The sequence below is a fragment of the Pimephales promelas genome, chromosome 9 (assembly GCF_988280905.1).
Source record: "Pimephales promelas chromosome 9, fPimPro1.hap1.1, whole genome shotgun sequence".
Classification (NCBI taxonomy): domain Eukaryota; kingdom Metazoa; phylum Chordata; class Actinopteri; order Cypriniformes; family Leuciscidae; genus Pimephales; species Pimephales promelas.
In genome coordinates this window covers 36,889,484-36,914,277 of record NC_142777.1, presented here as the reverse complement: position 1 = coordinate 36,914,277, position 24,794 = coordinate 36,889,484, and the positions used below count along the sequence as shown (strand labels likewise).

Sequence of the window (24,794 nt, the reverse complement as noted above, 5' to 3'; positions counted from 1 at the left end):
TATTCTCAGTCTGAAATCAAAGAACAAGATAAGTGCATCATCGTTAACTAACTCAGAGTAATCTAAAAGATATAAAACAAGACGAATATTATTTGAAATGCATTGACCTTTCATAGTAATATATATTTATATTTCGAGCTTGTCCAATCACAAAAAAAAAAATAAAAAAATAAAAAAATAAAAAAAGAATGCTTTACAATAACCAATCAGTAAAGAGCACTATTGTATCTGGGTAAGATTTAACGCAACAGCCAATAACAAAAGAGCATATCCTGGAATTGTTCACGTGATTCTGCCTGTGATTCTTTCCCGAAAAGTTTCTTTTACCCACAGAGGAAAGGAAACCAACCCCCTACTTAGTGGCGTATCGAAACATCCTTTTAAAAAGAAGAAGAAGAAAAAAAAAGGAAACCAAACCACTGGAGCTTCGAGCATCACTGTGAGCACTAAGTGAGTCATGATCTCCTGTTTTAATGTTACATCAAATTCACAACTTGTTTGACACAATGACAACTTGACTGCTGTTAGAGATTGATTCCCAGATAATTAGCAATGAGTGTCTGTAACTTAGCCAACAGTTTTACAGTCTGTTCACTGACAACCCCTGCCCAGAACAAGTAGTTTACGGCTATTTCCTTATCACACGATGACTGACATATTATCACATTATAAACATCTCTCTCTCTCCAAATAGGCTTAATAATTGTATTAGCACTAAATAAATTGAATTGTATTGCATAATTGATGTTATAGTTGACTTTTAAAATCATGTCATATTTTATAATTATATCCTGGCTATGGATGCATTAATCATTGCATCTTTTTTTCTAATATGTCAGGTAATTAAAGTCCCCGTGAACCGGAAGTTGCAACCGATTTTTCTCCAGTGCTGTGACGTATTTCCAAGTGAAACGGAATATTGAACAGAGGGCAGGGTTTTACTCTAGCGCTCCTCCTCTCCATCTCTCGCTCATAGCAAACTAACGGTTTGAGGGGAGTGGTTAGGCGTTTCCCCACCCAAACTGTGAAGCCTACGTCATCAGAAAAAGAAACCGTTCCAGACCGGAAGTAACTTTTCAGATTTTGATTAAAGATTACTTAGGTAAAACATTTTTTTAAATATATATTCACTTGCACGGATTAATTGTTCACCACAAGACTAGTAATATGCGCTAACAAAGTAAATAGGTTCAATTTTGATTTCACGGGGACTTTAAGCATGAGAGGAAAGCCCCCTAAAAAGTCCAGGTTAGAGGATGCTGGCCAGAGAGGGTGGTGAAAAGGGTCGGCCCATTCGATTCAGGAGTCCAAAAAGGCAACAAACACTTAAAATAAACAACACCAGGCATAATCTCAATAAATTATCAATAACAACATAAACACTAATAAAAATATAGCCTGTCTTCAAACTTGAGAGCCCTGAATCATGGTGTGAGCTGCTACTAACAATAAGCGAGATGGACTTAAAATGAACTGCCAGATTCTGTAAGATAATTTGATTGATGTTTCAGGCTTCTTGAAGTATCTGAGAACCTGACACCTTGTTCTCTTACGAGAGGTTCTCTCGTATTGCGTAAGCTAGCTTACGCTACGGGAAAGTTTCATCTTTGCTGAGAAGTTGAAGCCAAAAAATTATTCCATAATTTTGTAATCATTGTCAACGCAGTCTCTTCTGAGGCAGACCATGAGCGGGCTAGCTAGCGGCTCATTGGTTCGCTCAGAGAGAATGCACGAACCTATGGGAGAGCAGCGCTGAGTCCGCGCCCAATGAGCGGACGGCGCTCGCTCACTGCGTCACAGCCCGCCAAAAGGGGCGTGGCTACAGTGTATAAAGGTAGCTCTCCCAGCTAGTTCGTCGATTCTTTTTCATTCAGCGAGCTACACGCATCCGCTGTCCTGGGAAGAAGCCGCCGTCGTCGAGAAGGCACCTTCTAGCGAGCTCCGGAGTCTGAGGAAGCCGGCCGTCTGCCACCTTCAGCCGCCCAGCAAGCTAGCGCCATCCGACGCGTATCCTTTATTCCATTCCACTAAAAGAGCCGAGCGTCTTTTTAAAGATGCCTCGTATTTCCTGCGGCTCATGCCGCTCTTCACTCGTGGAAGGAGACCGCCACCCCATCTGCGTTCTCTGTCTCGGAGTGGATCACGCAGAGCTCGCCCTCGCTAACGGAGGATGCGACCACTGCGAGGACCTGCCTCTGTCCTCCCTGCGGGCTCGACTGCAGGCCGTCAAAACCGCTCCCGCGCCGCCTCTCACTACGCCGCGGAAGAAGAAATGCCGCTCCCAGAGGCCGCCGGAGCCCCCTGCGGATCCATGTGGGCCGCCGCCGCCGCCCACCGACCGCTCTCCCTCTCCGCCCCAGCCGGACATTCAGTTGGCACCAAGTGGCCGCTCTGTTGCCTCCGACGACACCGCGGATGAGAAGGACTCCTGTTCGCTGCACGCTTCTGACAGCGAGGATTGGTCGTCGATCGACTCATCGACGAGAGAGTCTGCGGGGACCCGCGCCGGCATCGAGGAGGAACTAACGCGCCTCCTTTCACAGGCCGTCAACCGCTTGGGTCTCGAGTGGTCTCCTCCCCCCGAGCAACCACCGAACCGCTTGGACGGAAAGTTCCTGCACCGGCGCCCGGCCCCTGCCTGTAGCCGGGCTGCACCATTCCTGTCTGAGCTACACAATGAGCTCACGAAGTCCTGGAATGCCCCTCTCTCGGCCCGTAACCGCTCTGATGTGTCCGCTTCGCTGCGCTCAGTGGACGGAGCCGCCGCGAAGGGTTATGCTGCCATGCCGCCCGTCGAGGACTCGGTCGCCGCTCTTCTTTGCCCGCCCTCTGCCAGATGGCGTTCCTCCCCTACGCTTCCTTCTAAAGCGTGCAGAGCGACCTCCAACTTTCATGCCCGCGCCTATGCCGCCGCCGGACAGGCCGCTGCAGCGCTGCATTCAATGTCAGTCCTCCAGGTACTCCAGAGCGACATCTTGTGCGAAATGGCGAGCAGCGGTAGGAACCCGCCCATCCTCTCGGATCTGAGAAGCGCTACGGACCTTCCCTTCGCGCCACTAAAGCCGCCGCACAAGCCCTGGGAAAATGCATGGCCGCCCTCTGTGTCGCTGAGAGACACTTATGGCTCACGCTTACCGACATGGGAGATTCAGAACGCGCCGTGTTCCTCAACGCGCCTATCTCTCCGACCGGGCTCTTCGGATCTGCCGTCACGGGCATCGTTGACCGCTTCTCCGAGGTACAGAAAGCAACTCAGGCCATGAACTTGTTCCTGCCCCGCCGCGCTAGCTCTTCAGCTGGCCGCTCTCATGAGCCACCTGCCAGAACTCCACAGCAGCGCCCGCCTCAGCAGGCTCAGCAGCCCCAGCGTAGACAGGGCGGCCGCCCTCGCTCTCGCTCTGACAGCCGCCGCAGACAGCCTCCTCCCCGGGGGCCTCGACCCAAGATCGCGCTGAAGCCCGATCAACAGAAGTCTGCCTAGCACAGCTGAGAAAAAGGCGGCTCTCTCCCGCTGCGGCCGGACCACCGTCAAAGCTTCGCCCACTGTTAGTCCCCGTCTCACCGCCGACTACAGTAGAGTTTACCGCCACAATCAAGCCGGTTTCCCTGCCCGCTTGCGAGCGACTAAAAGCCGTTTTCACGGCTACCCAGAGAGTTCACAAAAAGAGCATAAAAGCCTCAAGTGTAAAAAATTTGCCCACAAGCATGTGCTCACGTACACACACAAGCACCATATGCCCAGGGTCTCTCACAGAGCCCATTCTCACGGAGCGAGCTCTTTCCGCTCCAGTAGCAGAGAACATAAGCACGCCCACAAGCCCGTGCGCGTGTCCCCCCTCTGCCCGCTCTGTCACACGGCCCATAAACTCCTCTCTGAGTGTAAGTCCCGTTGCCACCCACATTATAAGCGTGCCCACACCCAGTGTCCAGCCCGCTATGTGCAGCAATCAGGGCGAAATCGCCATTCAACCGCTAGCCGCATGCTACGAAGCGTGGGAAGCCATCCCCGGCATCTCCCCGTGGGTTTTAAGCATAATAAAGAATGGTTATCGATTACAGTTTCGTCGCCGCCCGCCACGCTCGCGCGTGCGGCTCGAATCCACTGTCAGCCCGGCTGCTATGAACACGCTTCGCTTAGAAATAGCCAAGCTACTGCAGAAGGGCGCTATAGAGAGAGTCCCGCCATCTATGACCGAGTCGGGGTTTTACGGCCGTTATTTTCTGGTTCCCAAGAAAGACGGCGGCCTCAGGCCGATCTTAGATCTCAGGGCTTTGAACAAAGCGCTCATGAAGAGACCGTTCAAAATGCTCACAGTCAAGAAACTCCTCGCGCACGTCCGCCAGGGGGACTGGTTCATCTCTCTAGACCTGAAAGACGCCTATTTTCAGATCCAGATAAACCCTCATCACAGGCCATTCCTACGTTTCCTACTATTTCGTTCCTTGGAATAGATTTGAACTCTGTCACTATGACGGCTCGCTTATCCACACAGCGCGGGCCGTGTTCAGCGCCTAGCCGCCTCTTTTCAGATGGGTACCCATACATCCCTGAAATCGTTTCAGAGGATGCTGGGTTATATGGCTTCAGCCTCCACTGTGCTACAGCTGGGTCTTCTGCACATGCGCCCCCTTCAACTCTGGTTAAAGAGCCGCGTATCCCACCGCGAGTGGACAACGGGCCGCCAGATGATCAAGATTACTTAGACATGTATCACTGCACTGCAGCCATGGTCAGTATTCGAGTGGTTTCAGAGGGGCGTTACCATGGGGACTTTTTCTCGCCGGAAAGTCATCTCGACAGACGCATCCAACTCGGGTTGGGGTGCGGTCTGCGAGGGCTCACCGGCCGCCGGCCAGTGGTCGAGCCACGAGAGTTCCCTACACATAAACTGTCTGGAAATGATCGCGGTCGAGAACGCGCTGCTGTTTTTCCTCCCGCGCATACACGGTCACCACGTCCTGATTCGCTCCGACAATATGGCCGTGGTATCATACATCAACCGTCAGGGCGGCGTCAGATCCAAGAATCTCTTTCATCTGACACGCCACATCCTATTGTGGTCCCAGAGTCACCTGCTCTCGCTCAGAGCGACGCACGTACCGGGCCATCTGAACGACGGTCCAGACATGCTGTCCAGGAACCTGGTCTCCCCCGGAGAATGGTCCCTGCACACTCAAACAGTCCAAACGCTGTGGCGCCTATTCGGCAGAGCGGAGATAGATCTTTTCGCGTCAGAAGAGAATGCTCACTGCCCAATATTCTTCTCAAAGAGCGAGGATGCGCTAGCCCAGGAGTGGCCCCGCCGCCCGCTCTATGCTTTCCCCCTGATTTCTCTGCTACCGCAGGTCATTCAGAGAATCAGGGACTCACGCCACTCGGTGCTCCTCATAGCCCCGCGCTGGGAGAATCAGATTTGGTTCCCGGAGCTAACGCGGCTTTCACAGACAGCCCCGTGGCCCATTCCAATCAGAGCAGATCTCCTCACTCAAGCCCGCGGCTCGATCTGGCATCCCCATCCACAGCGCTGGGCGCTTCATTCATGGGTGACCAACGACTACGCGTCGAATTGCCAGAAGGGGTTCTGAACACGATCAAACACGCCAGAGCGGATTCTACCAGAAAGCTCTATGCTGCTAAATGGTCTGTGTTCTCCAAATGGTGCACCGACAAAAATTTGGACCCACTGACATGCGAGGTTTCGTCTTTGCTCGGGTTCCTTCAGGAGATGCTGGATAAGGGCAGGTCCCCATCCACTCTTAAAGGGCACCTATTATGGAAAATTCACTTTTACATGGTGTTTGAACATAAATGTGTGTTGGCAGTGTGTGAGCAAAACCACCCTAGAATGATAAAAATCCACCCAGTGGTTTTTTTACAATCTCAATAACTCATATGCACTGCTTCAGAACGAGCTGTTCTGAGATTCAGCTCTTTGTGACGTAGAACGGGAGACAGGGGGTTGATTGACAGTGTGGCTGTGGCCTAGACCCCGCCCTCGGTGATCTGTACAGTGTACAAATCATCCTCCATTACCTGTTATGTCTCTTGGAAACATAAGTGTTCTGTCGTGGACTCGTGGGTTAATCCTGTTGTTGTGGCTTAAAAGTTAATCCTCAACTGTGGATCGTCATCTACTGTTTGCGATCCACCGTCACATCCAGTAACAGTAAGTGTGTTTTATGATTTTTGAGCAAATAGTCTTTTCAGTCAATGTCAGCCAATTCAACAACAAATGCGTCTAAAGTTGTTGTCGTCGTAGGATGTCTGTGTAGGCTATATTATTTAAACCTTGTTTGTATAGTGTGTAACCACACGTTTATATATATTTAAAGATATTGTATTAAAAACTGCATATATGTTGTTTTTCTGTATGTTAGCCATCTCCTCACATTTGCCACAGAAGCACCCGTATGACAAGTAAACATGACGCCACAGGTCCCCGTCCCTCGCATAAATGTAATTTCGCTTGTACGTAGAAAACTTTATCACAGTATGTGTATGTAATTTCAAAAAAAATGCGCCAGCATTAGTGTTTATGTGTGTCTGTGTGTGTGTGTTGCACATGCCCGTCATTTTTAAAGGGAACGCGATTGCAACGCTAAAGTACATAAATGTATCAAATAACCATACCGAGACGTACTGGTCCATTCTCATTTGTGTTTATTCTGCCGGAGTCTCTTCGTGCTATTTATATAATCCGATTCAAACGTACGGCTGAATGACATTCAAAAACAGCGCGTCTCTCACTCTCTCAGCCCTTCTGCTTACCGACTGCCATAGGTATCAAGTTACGCCCTCATCCAAAGGCAGGGCGGGGATATGCAGCTCATTTGCATTTAAAGCCATATACCTCCGAAACAGGTCATTTTTAAGCAGGCCCCAAAATGACATTTTCAAATGGTTATAATAAATTAACTGTGGGGTATTTTGAGCTGAAAATTCACAAATACATTCTAGGGACACCAGAGACCAATATTACATCTTGTAAAAAGGGGCATAATAGGTGCCCTTTAAGGTTTGGCAGCCGTCGCGGCGTTCGTTGAACCCCGGTGCGCCCAGTCTCTGGGCAAAGACGAGCTAATCACCCCCCTACGGTGCCGGTCTGGGATCTTTCTATAGTTCTAGAAGCTCTGAAAGCCCCACCGTTTGAACCACTTGAGTCCGTGGAGCTTAAATACCTCTCGTTAAAAACCGTTCTTCTGACGGCACTCGCCTCAGTAAAACGTGTGGGGGACATTCACGCGCTGTCTTCGAGCGCCGCGTGCCTAGAGTTTGGACCGAGTGACTCCATAGTCATTCTAAAACCTAGACACGGTTATGTTCCGAAAGCGATTGGTACCCCTTTCAGGGCGCAAGTCATCTCTCTATCGGCGCTGCCTGCATCCGATAGCGAACGTGACGCTGACCGCCTCTGCCCGGTTCGGGCTCTCAGAGTGTACACTACACGCGTTGCCGTGTTCAGACGCTCAGAGCAGCTGTTTGTGTCGTTCGGTGGCCGCACCAAGGGTTTAGCCGCCTCGAAACAGACCCTATCCAGGTGGATAGTAGACGCGATTGCCTCTGCTTATGCCGCTAAAGACCTGCCTTGCCCTCTGGGCATCAGGGCTCATTCCACCAGAGGCATGGCCTCATCGTGGGCATGGTCCTGCGGAATTTCCATTCACGACATTTGTGTGGCTGCGGGATGGGCCTCCCCCTCCACTTTTGTCAGATTTTATAACTTGGAAGTTCCCGCCTTACAGGCTAAAATTCTGGCGGTCTAATACGTACAGCTGTCCTATAGAAAGCCGCACTATCGGGAGTTCCATCACACCGGCTCACCCCTTGTGTTCCCCCATGTGCTTATGCATTACACGTCACGGCCCGCTTTGCCGGCCGCTTTAGGGCGTTTTGCACTAGATGATAACGGCCGCCAGGTTGGCCGCCTTATTATCTTTATCCAATTAAAGATTCCCCTGGTGTTCCCCCCTGGGATGCTTAGTGGTTACTTAGCGCGCACGGCGTTGACCAGGTGTTCCCGTAGCGTAAGCTAGCTTACGCAATACGAGAGAACCTCTCGTAAGAGAACGAATCGGTTACCTAACGTAACCTCGGTTCTCTCTAGATGAGGGAACGAGTATTGCGTTCCCGGCCGTGCTTGCGCCACTAGCGTTTCGCTTCATTCTACAGAATCGACGAACTAGCTGGGAGAGCTACCTTTATACACTGTAGCCACGCCCCTTTTGGCGGGCTGTGACGCAGTGAGCGAGCGCCGTCCGCTCATTGGGCGCGGACTCAGCGCTGCTCTCCCATAGGTTCGTGCATTCTCTCTGAGCGAACCAATGAGCCGCTAGCTAGCCCGCTCATGGTCTGCCTCAGAAGAGACTGCGTTGACAATGATTACAAAATTATGGAATAATTTTTTGGCTTCAACTTCTCAGCAAAGATGAATCTTTCCCGTAGCGTAAGCTAGCTTACGCAATACTCGTTTCCTCATCTAGAGAGAACCGAGGTTACGTTAGGTAACCGATTCGTTTTTCTGGAGCACGGGTGTCCGAAGTCCGGCTCATCTGTTAAAATTAGGCTGTACATGTGGCCCGCCAAGACAAGTTTATTTATATAGCAGCACATTTCATACACTCTGGTAATTCAAAGTGCTTTACATAGAAAATAATTAAATTAATCACAAAATAAAAGCAGGGAAAATTGATATATGATACATAGTATAATTAAATCAACACATTTCGTTTATAAATAATGCTATTTCACGATGTCAACAAAAGGTGGCAGCACTAGATTTTGTTGGCTACCATCATCTCAAGCTAAACATTTTTTTTTTTTTTTTTACTTTTTTCTTATTACAATAAACAATAAAAAAATCTAACAAAGAAAGAACATATGACATCCTCAAAATGTTAAATGTACAATATAAATCTTATACAAACCAAGAGTCACACCTCCGCACATTATCCAAAAATACATCCTCTACACTGTTCACATGACAAGGGAGAACAAATAGACTGAAAGAACTCAAAACACTAAAATAAGGCTAATGTTATTGATATTTAACTAGAAGTATCCAGGCTGGAGACTGATGGGTTCCTGGTGGTTTCACATCTATACTTCACATTTTCTTCACAAGTCTTTTGTATCTTTTCATCTGGCCCAGTGAGCATTTATTTTCCACTGGTCACGGCTTAACTTTGCCGTTTATATATATATTTATATATTTTGACTTTTCAGTGTGGTGTGAGTTAAATCTCCTTTTGGTCCATTTAACCTGTAAAAGAAAAGCTGCTTAATAATTATGCACATTTGAATATACGACCTTTTTCACTTCCAGCCCTCGTTAACAATTATATATCACTTTATAAATAATAATAGTAGTTATTCAAATGAATGTAGTTGGGGGGGGGGGTATTGGAATTCATTGCAAATATTGCTAATTTATTGCAAATATTGATTTGCAATAAATTTTGCACAGTCATATGATCAGCGGCAACTTGACGCTGTCATATTGACGGTGAATACTAAAGATTGTAAGGTCAATTTAAAGAGTTTAATTCAAACATAATAGTTGTAATTCGAAAATGATTACCTGCATGAGTGACAGTGGTCAGAACATTGATATCGATCCTGACTATTTCTTCATAACAAAAGTCACCTGGCAACTCAACTGATTGTCTATTGAGGAATAAAGAAATAAGCTTAAGACATAACCATCTTTGTGTATTAACATAAATCCATTAGTCATATCATATAGAATTTTTTTACTTTAAAGCTGCAGTCTGTAGTTTTTCCTCTTTGTCGCCATCTCTGTTTGAAATCTGCAATTGCAGTTATTCGCGGAATTATCAACTTTACGTGAGTTGTGCCTCGGCACGGCACAGCAGGATGAACACAATGTTTGAGGAGAGTGTGTGTCTGTCAGTCGCCGCCGGTGTGGATCCTGGCATTCAGAATCACAGATTATACTTTTTGGAAGTATGACCAACATAAGAATTTTCAAAAAGCATTACAGTAAATCGCACTAAGTCTATCCATTGCTCATCATATCACGTCAAACTATGCCAATTATACTTTGTTCTCAAGTTGTAAATGTTAACAACATCAGTGAGCGAGAGCAGCGAGTGAAGGGAATTACAATTTTGGCCTGGAGCGCAGCCCTTCTTTATGTGTACAGATGTGACGTAATGACGCAAAGACATGCTCGAATCTCCCGCTGAAATCCACCAGTACCGCTGGAATTAAAAACATTATTACAAGCTTACCGTTTTGAATGGAGCTACGGCAAGCAGAGAGTTTTGGATAATGTTTAACCCAAAAAAAGCTATGGACTGCAGCTTTAATGAAAAAAAAAAAAATTACACTTTTACTTTAAAAAATCTAGATGATCTGGATATGTTTTTACAATCAATGTTAAATGTGTGTGAAAAAAAAGGTAGTGTGAAATGAAATCTTACGTAGTCTTTCTCTCTTCAGGGGTGGATGAACTTCGCTTTCTTTTAGATGCTCTACCTGGAGGATTCTGAAGATAATGAATGGCAGATTAATCAGAATAAGGTTTTATATTATATGGTTTATATGTTTTTTTTTGTTTTGTTTTTTTTAATGTGTATAAAGATAATTTGTCAGTTCCATCCTCACAAACTAAAACCGTATTCTGGATAAATGTGGGCAAAATAGTTTTGATTTGACCTGAGCGGTACAAGACTTGGCTACTTTTCCCAAGTTTGCCTCCTGAACACACACAATTTGTTTGACTCAATTCTACAATGTTAAGTGGGTGTAAAAAAAAAAACCCTCTGAATCTTGTATTTGGGTCAAAAATGGGCACCCATAGAAATGAATGGGAAAAATGCTGTCATTTAGAGCATTATAAAATAAGCCAAAATAAGACACCAGGTGACAGCAAAGTCACTTCATCTTAAGGTTTTAGCTCGAAGAACTTATTGGAATGATATTTTAATTTAGTTAAAAAATTTAAAAAATAAAACATAAAAATAAGCATTATTTACATAGAAAATATGGTACTTTTTGAAGTAAATAAATTCAAAAATACCCCCCCCCCCAAAAAAAAAAACAAAACATAAATGGATAGACAAAACTTTATCAAAGACAATGATATAACATTTATAATAATATAAATTAGGATCACACCTGAGTCCTCTGTGCCCACATTTGTCCACAATTACAGGAAGTGAATACGGTTTGAGGGCTACCAGAAGGTCAACAGTTCTTATCTTATTTAAAACATAGTATTTGACTTATTAATAACATGTACATTGCAATCTCTACAATTAAGATGTTTTCTTACCAAATAACAGAAAATGTGAAAAAATTAAAGGGTTTCAGCATTTTGAAAATCAATAGCATTTTTTTTTTTTTTTTTAACTGAACAGGAAGGACAGCACATGACTGTGAAGATCACAAGTACCCTTTCTGTAAGTGCTACAGTCATCAGATCGTAATACGGAAACATGATCTCACCCTGCTGATTTCTGAAATGCACGGCTTCATTGCTTTAGGAAGAAAAGAAAACCTGTTAAAGGCTGAACATGACTAAAGTCTAAACTTTAGAGTAAAGAGCATGGCGGGGCATGTTGTCACATTCACAGTCGAAACTTTCAGCTATTTAGCTCAATTTTAACAGTTTAATGATTATACAACAAAATGTCAAATGTAACATGCAAACACATTGGAATCAATAAATTGTATAAAATGTAAACATAAAAGCATCTGACATCTTGACCCAGTTTAACATTTATACTGAGAACAACTTTTTATTATCCAGAATATACAGTGGTGTGAATAAGTGTTGGCCCCCATGCTAAAGTTGCCTAAAAAGAGGAATAAAAAAATCATCTTTTGGATATTGATCTTAATGCCTTAATTAGAAAAATTAGGAAAACAACCTTTAAGGACACCAATTTTCTTTGTGAATGAATAATGTATCATAAATAAATAAATGTTTTTCCTTAAAATACAGGGTGCATAAGTCAGGGCACCCCTATGTTAAATTCCCATAGAGTCAAGCAGATTTTTATTTTTAAAAGCCAGTTATTTCATGGATCCAGGATAATATGCATCCTGATAAAGTTCCCTTTGGGATTAAAATATCCCCACATCATCACATAAGATCATCTTTCAATGCAAATCAAACCAGCTATTAGGCTAACTGAAGTAAAACCATGCCAATATTTATTCCAAAGGCCAAGGGAACTTTATCAGGATGCATATTATCCTGGATCCATGAAATAACTGGCTTTTAAAAATAAAAATCTGCCTGACTCTATGGGAATTTAACATAGGGGTGCCCTGACTTATGCACCCTGAATTTAAAGGAAAAACATTTATTTATTTATGATACATTATTCATTCACAAAGAAAATTTGTGTCCTTAAAGGTTGGACTTTTCCTCATTTTTCTAATTAAGGCATTAAGATCAATATCCAAAAGATGATTTTTTATTCCTCTTTTTAGGCAACTTTAGCATGGGTGCCAACACTTATTCACACCACTGTATAACCCAATATGATTGTGAATTTTACATTGTATTCATAAAAGTTATTCTTACTTGGAAAGTTTTCAAACAAAATATAGTTTTAAAATATAAACCCCACTGACAATGTGTCCCGAGAATAATGCTTTTCATAAACTGTCATATTTTGAGCTGTTTGACTCTCCATTACGTTGTTTCGGACGAGTGAAAAATGTAAAAATAACACTACAATATTAATTTGTTAATGCGTGAACTAACAATGAGCAATATACTTTACAGCGCTTTACTGTTCATTGTAGTTTCATATAGTTCATATTCATATTAGTTCACAGTTAATTAATGTTAACATATACTGTTAATTTTGATGATGAGATGAACATTAATATGAATAAATTTTGTATTCTTTATTCTTAGGTTATGTTAACTGACGGAAACTAATGTAAACAAATGAAACCTTATTGTAAATAGTTACAAAGTAGAATAATCTTTGACATACCTGAATACTTAGACTTGTGATCGCAGTAGTGAATCAAACATGCAGAAACTGAATGATGTCAAATTCACAAAAAAGTTAGTGTCTAAAAAATCACTTCCTCAAACAATGACTTCAAGATGCTAACTTGACAGTTTTCGTTTTCCCCCTGCATGACAAGGCAAAAAACAAACAAACAATAAGATTATTTTTATCTGAAAAACTGAATAATGTTAAATATAAGATTAATTTATTTACATTGTTTAAGGATGTTTAAGTCATTTCAACTTAAATTACATTAAACTGACTTAAATAAATGAGTTGAATCCTGATAACTTATACAAAAGTTGTGTAATGTGAAGAGTTTTGAGGAGTTAAAGCAATGTAAAAACATATGTTGTCATAACTTATTGATCACGTAATTTTTTTACAGTGTTAAATGAATGTGGATTAAATAATGCAGTTCTCAAGTGTTTGAATCATATGATTTCATATTCATCAATTAATTGTTGAACTGGTTTGAGACCGTAAGTGGCCCGTTGTTCTTCAGTTAATGAATAATTATCGGATGGATTGTTTAAATGTTTAAAAGGTAAATTTCTACAGATTTGTTCGATAGATACACAATCAAGTCATGACAATACCAGATTATTATTATTATTATTATTATTATTTTTAATTGCAAGTCATTGTTTGCACATCCGAGCTTCTGTTCACTGACCTGTAAAACAGAAGATCTACTTTTATTGACCAATGCTTATTACACCCAAAAAAGGTTTTCTTGCAGTACCTCATTTAATTAATATTTTTTCATTCAATTCAGTTTACTATTATTTGTTTTATTTTTCAAGTTATATTTTTTTTGGTTCAAAATATTGCTAAATATAAATATTTTTCATTAAGATCTTAAATAAGAAAAAAATTGTTTCAACGAATGTACAATTTCAAAGTTACACAAAGGCCACATTGAAAAAAAATGTTCATTCATCCAATTTAAACATTTTAGGGTAATGGGTCACATTTATATTTTATAACTTGAACCAATGAATAATAAATAACGTACCTTAATTTAAAATACTACCATTGATTTCATACAAAACGGAAATGAAATAAAAGGTCATTAATAAGTGAAGCTGGTAATGTTGTTTGAGTTGTTTACTCATCCTCTGCTGAGATCTTCACAGATTTAATGTGTTGATATGCATGCAAGTTTTGGTTTGATTAAATCTATATATTTTTGTTTAGATCAAAAATAGAATATAAATTAATTGACTTCCTTCAACATGAAAAATGTACTTTGTACCAAGTTTTATAAAATCATTTTCATAGACAAATATTGGTTAGGGTAAGTTATTTATTTTCATTGGTTCAAGTTATAAAATATAAATGTGAACCATTACCCTAAAATTTTTAAATTGGATGAATGAAAATATTTTTTCAGTGAAGAAACTCTGAGTAGAGTGAGGATCTGAACTTCTCTCAGTTAATATCACTGTCTGGAAGAGCTGATCTGTTTCAGTTCCTCTTCCTCATCATCAGCTATAACCAAAACACCTCCCCAAAAGAAGAAGAACACGGTTTCCAGCCGCGACCGAAAGCTTTAGGATTGTCTGTGGTTTATGACAGTTCCTCTTAAAGGAGCATAAAAATAATTCAGTTCAGTAACAATAACAATACACGCAATGTCCTGCAGAGAGCAGTGGTGATCTATTCCAGATCAACACACGATAGCGCCCAACTTTATTTTCTTCAAGTAACTGGCTGTGTTTCGATGTCTGTGTGTAGTTTTTTCTTCTTCATGAAGCTGATTTTCTTTAAGAATATTAGCAGCCCTCATTGACATTGACATTAATTTCATAGTCATGTGAGTGTGTGTGAGTGCATGTGTGTGTGTGTGTGTGTGTTCTGTTCAGTGTGGTCTGTGCAGTAATCTAATGAGCTCTAATCAGTGTTATCTTACTGGCTCTAATTAGACACACACCTTTTTACGTCAATGCGTTTGCATACGAATGCATTTACTTTCAGATGCATATTTTTTTCTCTTTTTCTGTGCAAAATTTAGACTGCTGTTTTATATTTGAGATAATATTTCTAAAACCCTTTAACCCTAAACCTGCTTTTTCATTCATTTAAATGTATTTCATGTCATCATTGTGTATAAATGCATTTCTACATTTTAATTAAGCAGTTTCCCTTAATCTAGCTGATTTCAGGTTTCACTATCATTCAGGGTTCATTCGTTCCTCACAGTTTAGTCAAATCCTGAAACACACACACACACACACACACACACACACACACACACACACACACACAGACAGATATTTGTCTCAGTCTGTCAGATCTCTGTCTGTCTGATCATTGTTTGCTAATGTTGGACTGTCTGTTGTTTCCCTGCAATTAGATTATGTCAGACACACACACACACACACACACACACACACACACACACACACACACACACACACACACACACTGTGTTTATAAGGAGCAGCCTGACGGAGAGACCCACACTAATCTCAGCCGGCTGTGTGTTCGTCCACTTTAACTCTGTTTCTTTTAGTCAGAATATTTACTAACATGTTCATGTTCATTTCTAACTTTTTCATTCCATGTCCTCTCTCTTATCCTGTTCCTGCCTCCTGATTGGACGACAGCGGGCGGCTCTGTCTCCCATGGCAACAGTTCCACTGGTGCTCTCTGGGGGCGGGGTCAGAGATCAGTGATGTCATAATGACCAGGCAAGTCATTTAGTGTCCCTGGTCTTTCACACTGGGCAGAAGAGCTTTATATGTAGCCTATGACCTCAAATGTCTACTCACTTCACAGTTTCATATTTGCATACTACTCTGCAGTACAGAATATATATATAATGTAATAATATATATATATATATATATATATATATACACAGTGCACAAGTATGCCGGTTTTCTTATTTGCCCAAAGACTTTGGGCCAAAGTGAAGTAGGCTATACAAAGAGAAAAACATTTTACATTTGAAGCATTTGTATATTCTATACTGTGAGGAATTTTCTGCATGTTTCAGTCCTGTGGCCTAGGCTGTGTTTGCAATCGCACTCCTGTACCCTCATTCACTATCCCCTTACTTGGAGTAAATGAAAACAAGCGAGTGAATTCGGACCCCGAGTGCACTGTTATCATTTGAAACCTAGCAAACTGGTCATTTCAGTAATGAAAAGATTTATCTTGAACCCTGTCATGGAAACTATGTAATTAAACACTTTAATTAGGCCTATCATTTAAAAAGGAATTTAAACCTGTATGATATTACACTGTCGCCACAGGAAAATGGAAAATGAGTGGATGGATGATTCAGCTGCATTTAGTCAGACACGGGAATTCATTCAGCGTGCGACTCTCACAGTGCATTATGGGTATTCTTTAGCCGTTAATTGCCTAAATCTATATGTTTGAGTTGTACACTTATTGTAATGCATTGTGAGAATGAATGAGTGCACTCAATGTCCTCTATGGTTTCAGACACCAAATGGCTGTTTCCTCAAAATAGTGTCCTATTTAAGGGTGTAGGGGGCGATTTTGGACACAAAAAGTTCATTGCTATGGTTTCTCATTGATTTGGTAATGTGTTACACATGTTATTTTAGTTTAATTCACCAGTGTATTTAAGCCGTGTGTTTCTTTCAGTTGATTGTCAGTTCTCGTTGTGTTTACACCAGTTGTTCTGTTTAGTTTTTGTTTTATAAACTTTGATACGGCTGCAAATAGATCCTCATCATTCCTGCAACTTTATTGTGACATGGTCTTACATTGTCGTCTTCAATCAATCAATCAATTTTTTATTTATAAATCGCTTTACAACAACCAGAGTTGATCAACAGAGACAAAAAGTACCGAACAAAAAATAAAGAAGTGAAATACAAAACAATACAATGAAATAAAATACAACACATCTATAAAATCATTATGCTAATCTGTTGCAGGGGCGGGTCCACGTGGTGGCCAGGGGGGGCACCGGCCCCCCCTGAAATTCGATTGGCCACCCCAGGTGCCCCCCCTATAAGATGTCTTGTGATTGGTTCATTTTACGGCCAAACAGTTTATAGACTCTACGGAAGTTTGTGATTCAAAGAAGTGCAGCGCCAGAGAAACAACGGTCAACATATTATTACTAATGCTGCGTAGCGTAGTGTGAGCGGAAAGTGAACGTGTTCGCCGGGCTGGTCATGTTAGCGCGAAGGTAGCTGTGCATCCCGGCAACGTCAGTCCCCTCATCAGAGCGGTGTTTTCAGCGGCTGGACTGAAGCATTTGTTTACACTCGACGCGTCCGCAAGCACTCGCAGTCTGCAGAGACTCGCGCTCACGCGCTGAAGTGGCAGGCGAAAGTGTAAACAAGGCTTGAGGGTCACCATACAGGTTGCGGTCGCGTCTGACCCCAGATCATGTCATCAACATGCTTATCTTTCTCAACAAAAATCAGTAGACTGGAGCAGAAGTTGTATGCGAGTTATTTTTTTATGAAGCTTAAAGTAGCCCATAGAAAGTAGCCTAGCCTAATTGATTGTCAGGTAGGCTAATCTCTCTCACCCTTTCTCGTGCCTTATGAGTTTCATGTTGACAAAACCTGTCAGATCTAAATGTTATTATATCTTCAAATTTAGCCTAACCAAACGCCCAGTTTAACTGCCACAAGTTGATCATCTTGTAATAAAGATCTAATCGAGGAAAAACACGCTTTATTTTTGTATTTTCATTGCATTTTTAATTTATAAAAAGTGAAATATAATAAATTTGAATATAAAAATATTAATGATTAATCGATAGTCGATCGTTAATTCTTCCGACGATCGACTAAGAAAATTTAATCGAATGCCCATCCCTAGTTCAGTCAAAGTTTCATAAAACACAATAAAAGTATAATACGCTGGGCGCTATCAAACAAATTAATAAACACTGTCATGGTGATTTTGCATATTTTGTATCAGTTTATTTTGTGACAGTGAGTGACCACATTATAATAATTGTCTGGTGACACGTACGTTACTTGTTAATGCATGAGAGTAAGTCAGTTAGATAGTCAGTTAAATTGTGAGTCCTAACTTAGTAATTTCTAAGTGAAATGACAGCCCTAGAAATGACATGGATGCATTCTGTGCATTTCATTCACAATTTGAATTGTTTTTATTGATATTGAGAATAACAGACAAACATAAGTGTTTCTTTTTTGAAGGCAGGGAAGAGAGCAGTGCCAAGCCATGAAAAGAAGTAAAGATATAGGGAGTTTCTTTAAAAAAAAAAAAAAAAAAACACAAGTGTGAGGCAGAAGCAACTGAAGAAAATGTCAGGCAGCAAGAAAAAATTGTCACTGGAACAGAATCAGCCAGCAAGGAATCAACAGGCCAGACAGACAGTGATTAATTATTATTATTTGAAAGAGATTGTGAATAAAACTACTGTATATTGTAATGGCAAAACTAATTAAAAGAAAATAGTTGACCTTGTTTCTGCTTCTGGGGTTTTAAAATTGCTCATTATTAAAATTGCTTTTATTTTATAAACTTGTTAGTTTTATAAAAACACTAAAAATAATAAACACTGGCTCTCAAATTTAACTTAATGGACAGGGATGCCAAAACTAAATTAATCAAAAATGTGCTTTATTACTACATTTGTTTACAAGTAACTTTATTCAAGTTAAAAAAAATAATACAAATCAATAGGATTTATGTATTATACTGTAGAATTTAGCTTTTTTTTTTTGGTCACTGGTGGCCACCCCATTTAGAGGCAGTGCCCCAGCATGGCCCCCCCACTAAAAATGCTCTAGACACGCCCCTGATCTGTTGACCATCAATTGTCAAAAGTCAAAAGTCTCATGTCATGTACCATTATATTCAACACTGAAAATTCAGGATACAATATTGTTCATGCAGTCTAATCAACATTAAATTCAGATTTTGGCATAAAATATAGCAATAACCCAAGTATTAAAAGATGCACTACTATCTACTCCTACTATCTCTCTCTCTCTCTCTCTCTCTCTCTCTCTCTCTCTCTCACACACACACACACACACACACACACACACACACGCATAGGAATTCCCTCAGCAATGTAATTTTAGAAGAGGTAAACAGTTTAATTGGTTTCTTTGGCAACTGCCTGTCAGACTCTTCATGACCCGCGCAAACAGGACAAACACAGACAGCGACGTGAACTGTAAACTAGTAGAGAATAATCCAGTCTAATCGACTTTACAGCTTCTGACTGTGTCTCCACAAAAGTATTGGGATGGATTAATTATTGTTTATTTTCTTCTTCTTCTCTATTTCTAAGTGGATTTGGCGTTTGTAGGCTACTTTGGAACTTAGTAGTAGCGTGCACGCGCGCGCCGGATCCGATAACGTCGTCATGTCCGCATGTGTTCCGTCATTTCTCGTTGTTAATGCGCGTAGCCTAAAGGTTAAGATTCATTCATTTAATTTCACACTCCTGTGCTTCTTCTGTTGAGTTCCGTCCCACTGGAAGACAGCAGATAGCGGAGATAATAATTACATTCACGCTCTACTCTACATATTTCTCTCTAGCGATTTCTCATTCTTGTAGAACTTAATTAGAACTTCACACGACTTTAATGTCATCTGATTCTTCCCAGAAACACAATTTATTACCTAGCAACCGCGTGCCAACAGGCGAAAACACTCCTGAAGATCGCATAATAAACTAAGAACATTCTAACAACAGTGTAGAAACACCCTAGCAACCACCTGGAACTCCTCTGGCAACCGGCCACGTCATTTTTGCAGTGTTGTGGTAAGTGAGTTTTCTTAGAATGTAACGTTAAAAATATAGGCTTAGTTGATTTTATAATCACATAGAGCATTGTCTGTTGCTGCTGATTTTACTAAAGGGTTTGTCTAATTAGAGATCATCGCTTCTCAAGGAATCTCATTTTATAATGACCATTAGCAGGAACAATAACCACGAGTAAAGATAATAATGAAGAAACTGAGAAAATGAGACGTGCAGCATTATTATAGTGAACTACAATACAATATCAATTACAGTCACCAGGGACAGAGCAGAACGACTTGTGTGTGTGTGTGTGTGTGTGTGTGAAGGGCTATAGGGTAATAGGAAGCGAGGAGAATAGAAGATGAGTGTCAAAGGTGCTCAAGAACGTAATTGTTCTCTGGAAAGACCACTACACCCCATCCACACTGCGATTTCTGACATGCCCGAACTATGCCAGAAATGAGGAGGACGAGACCTTCACCCTTTCTTCTTTTAAACGAGGCTCAGGTTTGCAGTTTAAAATAATAGTGAATGTCAAATGTCACAACCATTAGCATGCTGCCATTAAAAGTGTGCTTGTGGCTGCATCCCAACTCACAACAAAATAAAGGGTACATGTAGCCTACTTTTGAGTGAATGTCACTTTGAGTGAAAATCAGTCACTTTTCAAATTGACCATCTTTAAAGGGTTAAGTTAGTTCACCCAAAAATGAAAATTAAGTCATTAATTACTCACCCCCATGCTGTACCAACCCCGTAAGACCTTCGTTCGTCTTCGGAACACAAATGAAGATATTTTTGATTAAATTTGAGAGCTGTATAACTACCACATTGGCTCCTAAGGGACTGCCTCTTGATGGCCCAAAAAGTCAATGAAGAAAATGTTTAAATATCCCAAGTGACTACCGTGGCTCAACTATATGTTTATCAAGCGATGCGAATACTTTTTGCGAAAAAACAAACAAAAATAACGAGTTTATTCGACTATTTCTTTTCTTCCTTGTAGGCCAGAACGAGACTTCCTTATAGATTTCCACGACGCATGCGCGAGAATTGCGATCTGAAGTAGTGTAAGCTGGTGTTAGTGGCGTAAGCAGATCGCAATTCTCGCGCATGCGTCGTCGAAATCTAAGGAATTCTCGTTCTGGCCTACAAGGAAGAAAAGAAATAGTCGAATAAACTCGTTATTTTTGTTTGTTTTTTCGCACAAAAAGTATTCGCGTCGCTTGATAAACATATAGTTGAGCCACGGTAGTCACTTGGGATATTTAAACATTTTCTTCATTGACTTTCTGGGCCGTCAAGAGGCAGTCCCTTAGGAGCCAATGTGGTAGTGAGACAGCTCTCAAATTTAATCAAAAATATCTTCATTTGTGTTCCGAAGACGAACGAAGGTCTTACGGGGTTGGTACAGCATGGGGGTGAGTAATTAATGACTTAATTTTCATTTTTGGGTGAACTAACCCTTTAAAGTGATTTAATTTATTGCTTAAATTGAAAATGCTGAGTTGTTTTAACTCAAATTCGGGTCAAATATGGACAAACCCAAATGTTGGGTTAAAAATGTCATTTAAAATGTTAACCCAACTTACAGTGGTAATTTTTTTAAATGACATTTTAACCCAACATTTGGGTTTGTCCATATTTGACCCGAATTTGGGTTAAAACAACCCAGCATTTTTTTAGAGTGCAACAAAGGGGAAAAAGTAGGGATGCCACGTTTACAAAAATGTGAAAAATATCAGTGTACTCACACTGATGACAAAGCGCTTACCTGTGTGTGTGTGTGTGTGTGTCTATCATTGCATTTTTCAGTTTTTTGGAGCCATGGTGCGCTGGCTTTTCCTTTTTAATCAATTTCCTTGTTTTGCACCCAATTTGAGCAACATATTGCTTTGCTGTTTGCGTGCCTTGGATCTGATTTTATTGATATAATACAATTACATTTTTTTTTGCATCTGAAAACCATTTGCAATTTATTTCCAAATCCAAATGCGCCCATGAAATATTTATGAGCTTTAAATATTCCTGTTTGAAATTGGTTTATTTACATTATTATTATTTTATTATTCATTACTTAATTTCTTAACACTCATACTCCACCTACTGTACTGTTCAAAAGTTTCGGGTCAGTATGTCTCAATAAGGCTGTATTTATCTGATCAAAAATACAGTAAGACAGTCATGTTACAATTTAAAACCACACAAACTACAGACACTGCCACAGTTAATTAGATCCAAATCACATGCAAATATGTTCAGTGATGCAAGTGTGTGTGCTGATGTGGGTCATGGCATGTTTGAGTTGTTATACTGTAGTTCATCATCACAGTAACTGATGTGATCTGAGGATGAAGAGGCTCTTGAAAGCTTCTTCTCGGCTCTGTTGTAAACGTCTCGAGCTCTTAATGCAGTAATAGCTTCTCTGCCATTCCCTCCAGAAATTACAAAGGTAATTACAAACCAATGATGTGTGTGTGTGTGTGTGTGTGTGTGTGTGTGTGAGAACTACACATTGATTTAATTTAATTGTCTGTGTGTGTGTGTGTGTGTGTGTGTGTGTGTGTGTGTGTGTGTGTGTGTGTGTGTGTGTGTGTGTGTGTGGATAAAACAGACAGAGGCTAATGAACTGAACACTAGCACGCTTATTTAAAACGTCACATGTGAAACATACGACACGCATTAATCATTCAGTGCATTACAGGCACATAAAGCAGAGAGCGTCAGAACTGAGATAGCTCGTGCATGTACTGCAAAAAAAGAAAGAACGAAAAAAAAACAACAACCATGAAAGTCAGAACAAGTAGCTAAATAACCAATTAGAGAAAGGATGGAAAAAAACAACAACAAAACAGACAAAGAGAGCTCTGAGATGTAGTTTAATGCAGCTGAATAAACACACACACACACACAAGACTTACATTTGTTACAAAGAAAACGCAAGTTGTCTCTGTGTGTGTTCAGAATGTTGATCTAAGAGTGTTGCTATGTAGTTGCTAAGGTGTTCAGAGTGTTGTGGATGGTTGCCAGGGTGTTGCTAAGTGTTTAATATGAGCATAAAAAGAACATTTTCATATCAGTTTCTGTTTTGTTCCTCACTTTAGGATGAAATCCATGGAATTCAGGATCAAATCCAATCCACGTTTCATAAGTGAGGATTAGAGCCCGACCGATAAAGGATTTTGAAGGCCGATACCGATACAAATATTTTGGGGTTTTAAAATCCGATATTCCGATATATCGGCCGATATTTTATTTATTTATTTGTTTATTTTTTAAACTGGACATGATCGTCACAAATTTTGTCATGCTTATTTGAGTTACGAGAACTGATGGGGATGTTCTTTTAATTGTTATTCAAGCGATGTATGTCTCGTGACCAACTCAACGAGTGTTGCCGACAGGAACGGTGTAGAGTGCCCTCTGGTGGACAAACCATACAACTCCAACACTCATGACATGGTTCAAGCGTGTTTTGTCCGTTTTTATTTTATTTTTGAAGTATCCATTTATCGGCCATTATAACTGCCGATACCGATAGTTTGGAAAATGCCTAATATCGGCCGATAATATCGGTCTGCCGATATATCGGTCTGGCTCTAGTGAGGATTGACGAAATGTCCTGTAACCTCTTGCCTGTTGTGGTAGAAACTGATTATTATTTACAAATGATCATATTTACATGCAAATGTTTGCTTTTGTTGTTTTGAATACTTGGAAATAGCATGAGGGATCCTCTTCAGCCTCCAGACTATGACTTCCTCAAGGTTTCTGAGTTTGTTTCTGTCTGACCTCTGACCTTTGCTCATAGATCAACAGGCTTTAGACTCTACCTGAGATTGCATGACCTCCCCTTAGACCAAGGCCGACCAGCGTTTCTGCTACTGAAACCACAGCAAACTAAGACTCGAATAATCACATGGTCAAATGTGTCATCTGACCTGAAACACACTATATTGTCTTGACGTGTGTGTGTGTGTGTGTTAATATTGGTTTAACCGTACATGATCTTGTTTAAGTTAAAGATCATTTCGACAGATGTTCAGCTGAGGTCGGCAGGTGAACGGTGGCCTTGAGTTTGGATGACAGCAGGAAAGTGCTTTGAGATTGTAATGCAATTAACCTTTGACCTCTTAGGAGCAAACCGAAAAACTGTCAAAAATCCTTTCAAGGTCATTCCAGGCCTCAATCTTTTGTCTTCCGGACGCCTCCTCTTCCAATGTTTTCAATCAGGCCCGTCGGCTAATGAGAAGCGACGATTCATGCGTGACAAGAAAATTAAAATAAGCCACTTTCATTCACTTCCTCACGGTGAGGAGCATCATGGAAGACTTTTCCTCCTAATTAACGGCGAGAAAGTGTTTAAAGTCGGGGAGGATTCTGCTGTCGTTGTGTAACGAAAATAATTAATGTTCTCGAAAAGACACGCCGGAGGAATAAAGATGTCATTTCTCTCTCTAATGATCAGCTGAAGTCATGCTCTGTCGCTTTAATACGGATAAAAAAAGACAGAGGCTTAATCTGCCTTAAACGCAACTTCAGGAGTGAGGAATTAATATTTTGAATGTTTTACAAACTGCAGAAGTGTGTTTGTCTTTACTTTCTTTAGTGTCTTTAGTGACTTTAAATGAGTGTCAGTGTTTCTGAACTCCTGAAACGCCTCCATTGTAGTCTTGAGTTTCTTCCGGGAACGAACACGTCACAATATTCCTCATTTAAATAATTAATATGCAGAATAAAGGGGCGGGGCTTGAGTTAGTTAGTAGTGTGTTAAACTGGTGGTTATGGTAAGGGGCGGGGCATTTCCCAAACACACTCAAAGCGCTCGACCAATAACTGACCAATCACTGCTCCAGCCGACCAATCAGAGCACAGTGTGCTTTTCAGAAGGCGGGGCTTCATAGAGACAGGAACTAAATTGAGCCAATGGCTGTGTCTGAAATCGCCCCCTTTTAAAGGGATACTCAACTTTTTTTTGGAAATAGGCCCATTTTACAACTCCCCCAGAGTTGAGTTTTTTACCGTTTCCGAATCCATTCAGCCGATATTCTGATATTTAGAA

The 24,794-nt window shown here is 41.1% G+C and overlaps 2 long non-coding RNA genes across 3 annotated transcripts; one reads left to right on the top strand and one right to left on the bottom strand.

The window, feature by feature from the left end:
• LOC120465253 (uncharacterized) lies at positions 1-22,892 on the top strand. Of its 2 annotated transcripts, XR_016169749.1 has the most exons (5): positions 1-450; positions 10,463-10,543; positions 11,383-11,424; positions 15,612-15,695; positions 22,837-22,892. It is a non-coding gene; the product is annotated as an uncharacterized LOC120465253 (long non-coding RNA). The 2 variants fall into 2 exon arrangements; XR_005618818.2 differs by lacking the exon at positions 22,837-22,892 and having other exon boundaries at positions 15,612-15,819.
• LOC120465252 (uncharacterized) lies at positions 8,576-13,112 on the bottom strand. The gene is made up of 5 exons (XR_005618817.2): positions 12,979-13,112; positions 11,471-11,502; positions 10,444-10,508; positions 9,579-9,664; positions 8,576-9,260 (listed from the first exon to the last, which is right to left on the bottom strand). It is a non-coding gene; the product is annotated as an uncharacterized LOC120465252 (long non-coding RNA).
• Positions 22,893-24,794: the final 1,902 nt, after the last annotated feature.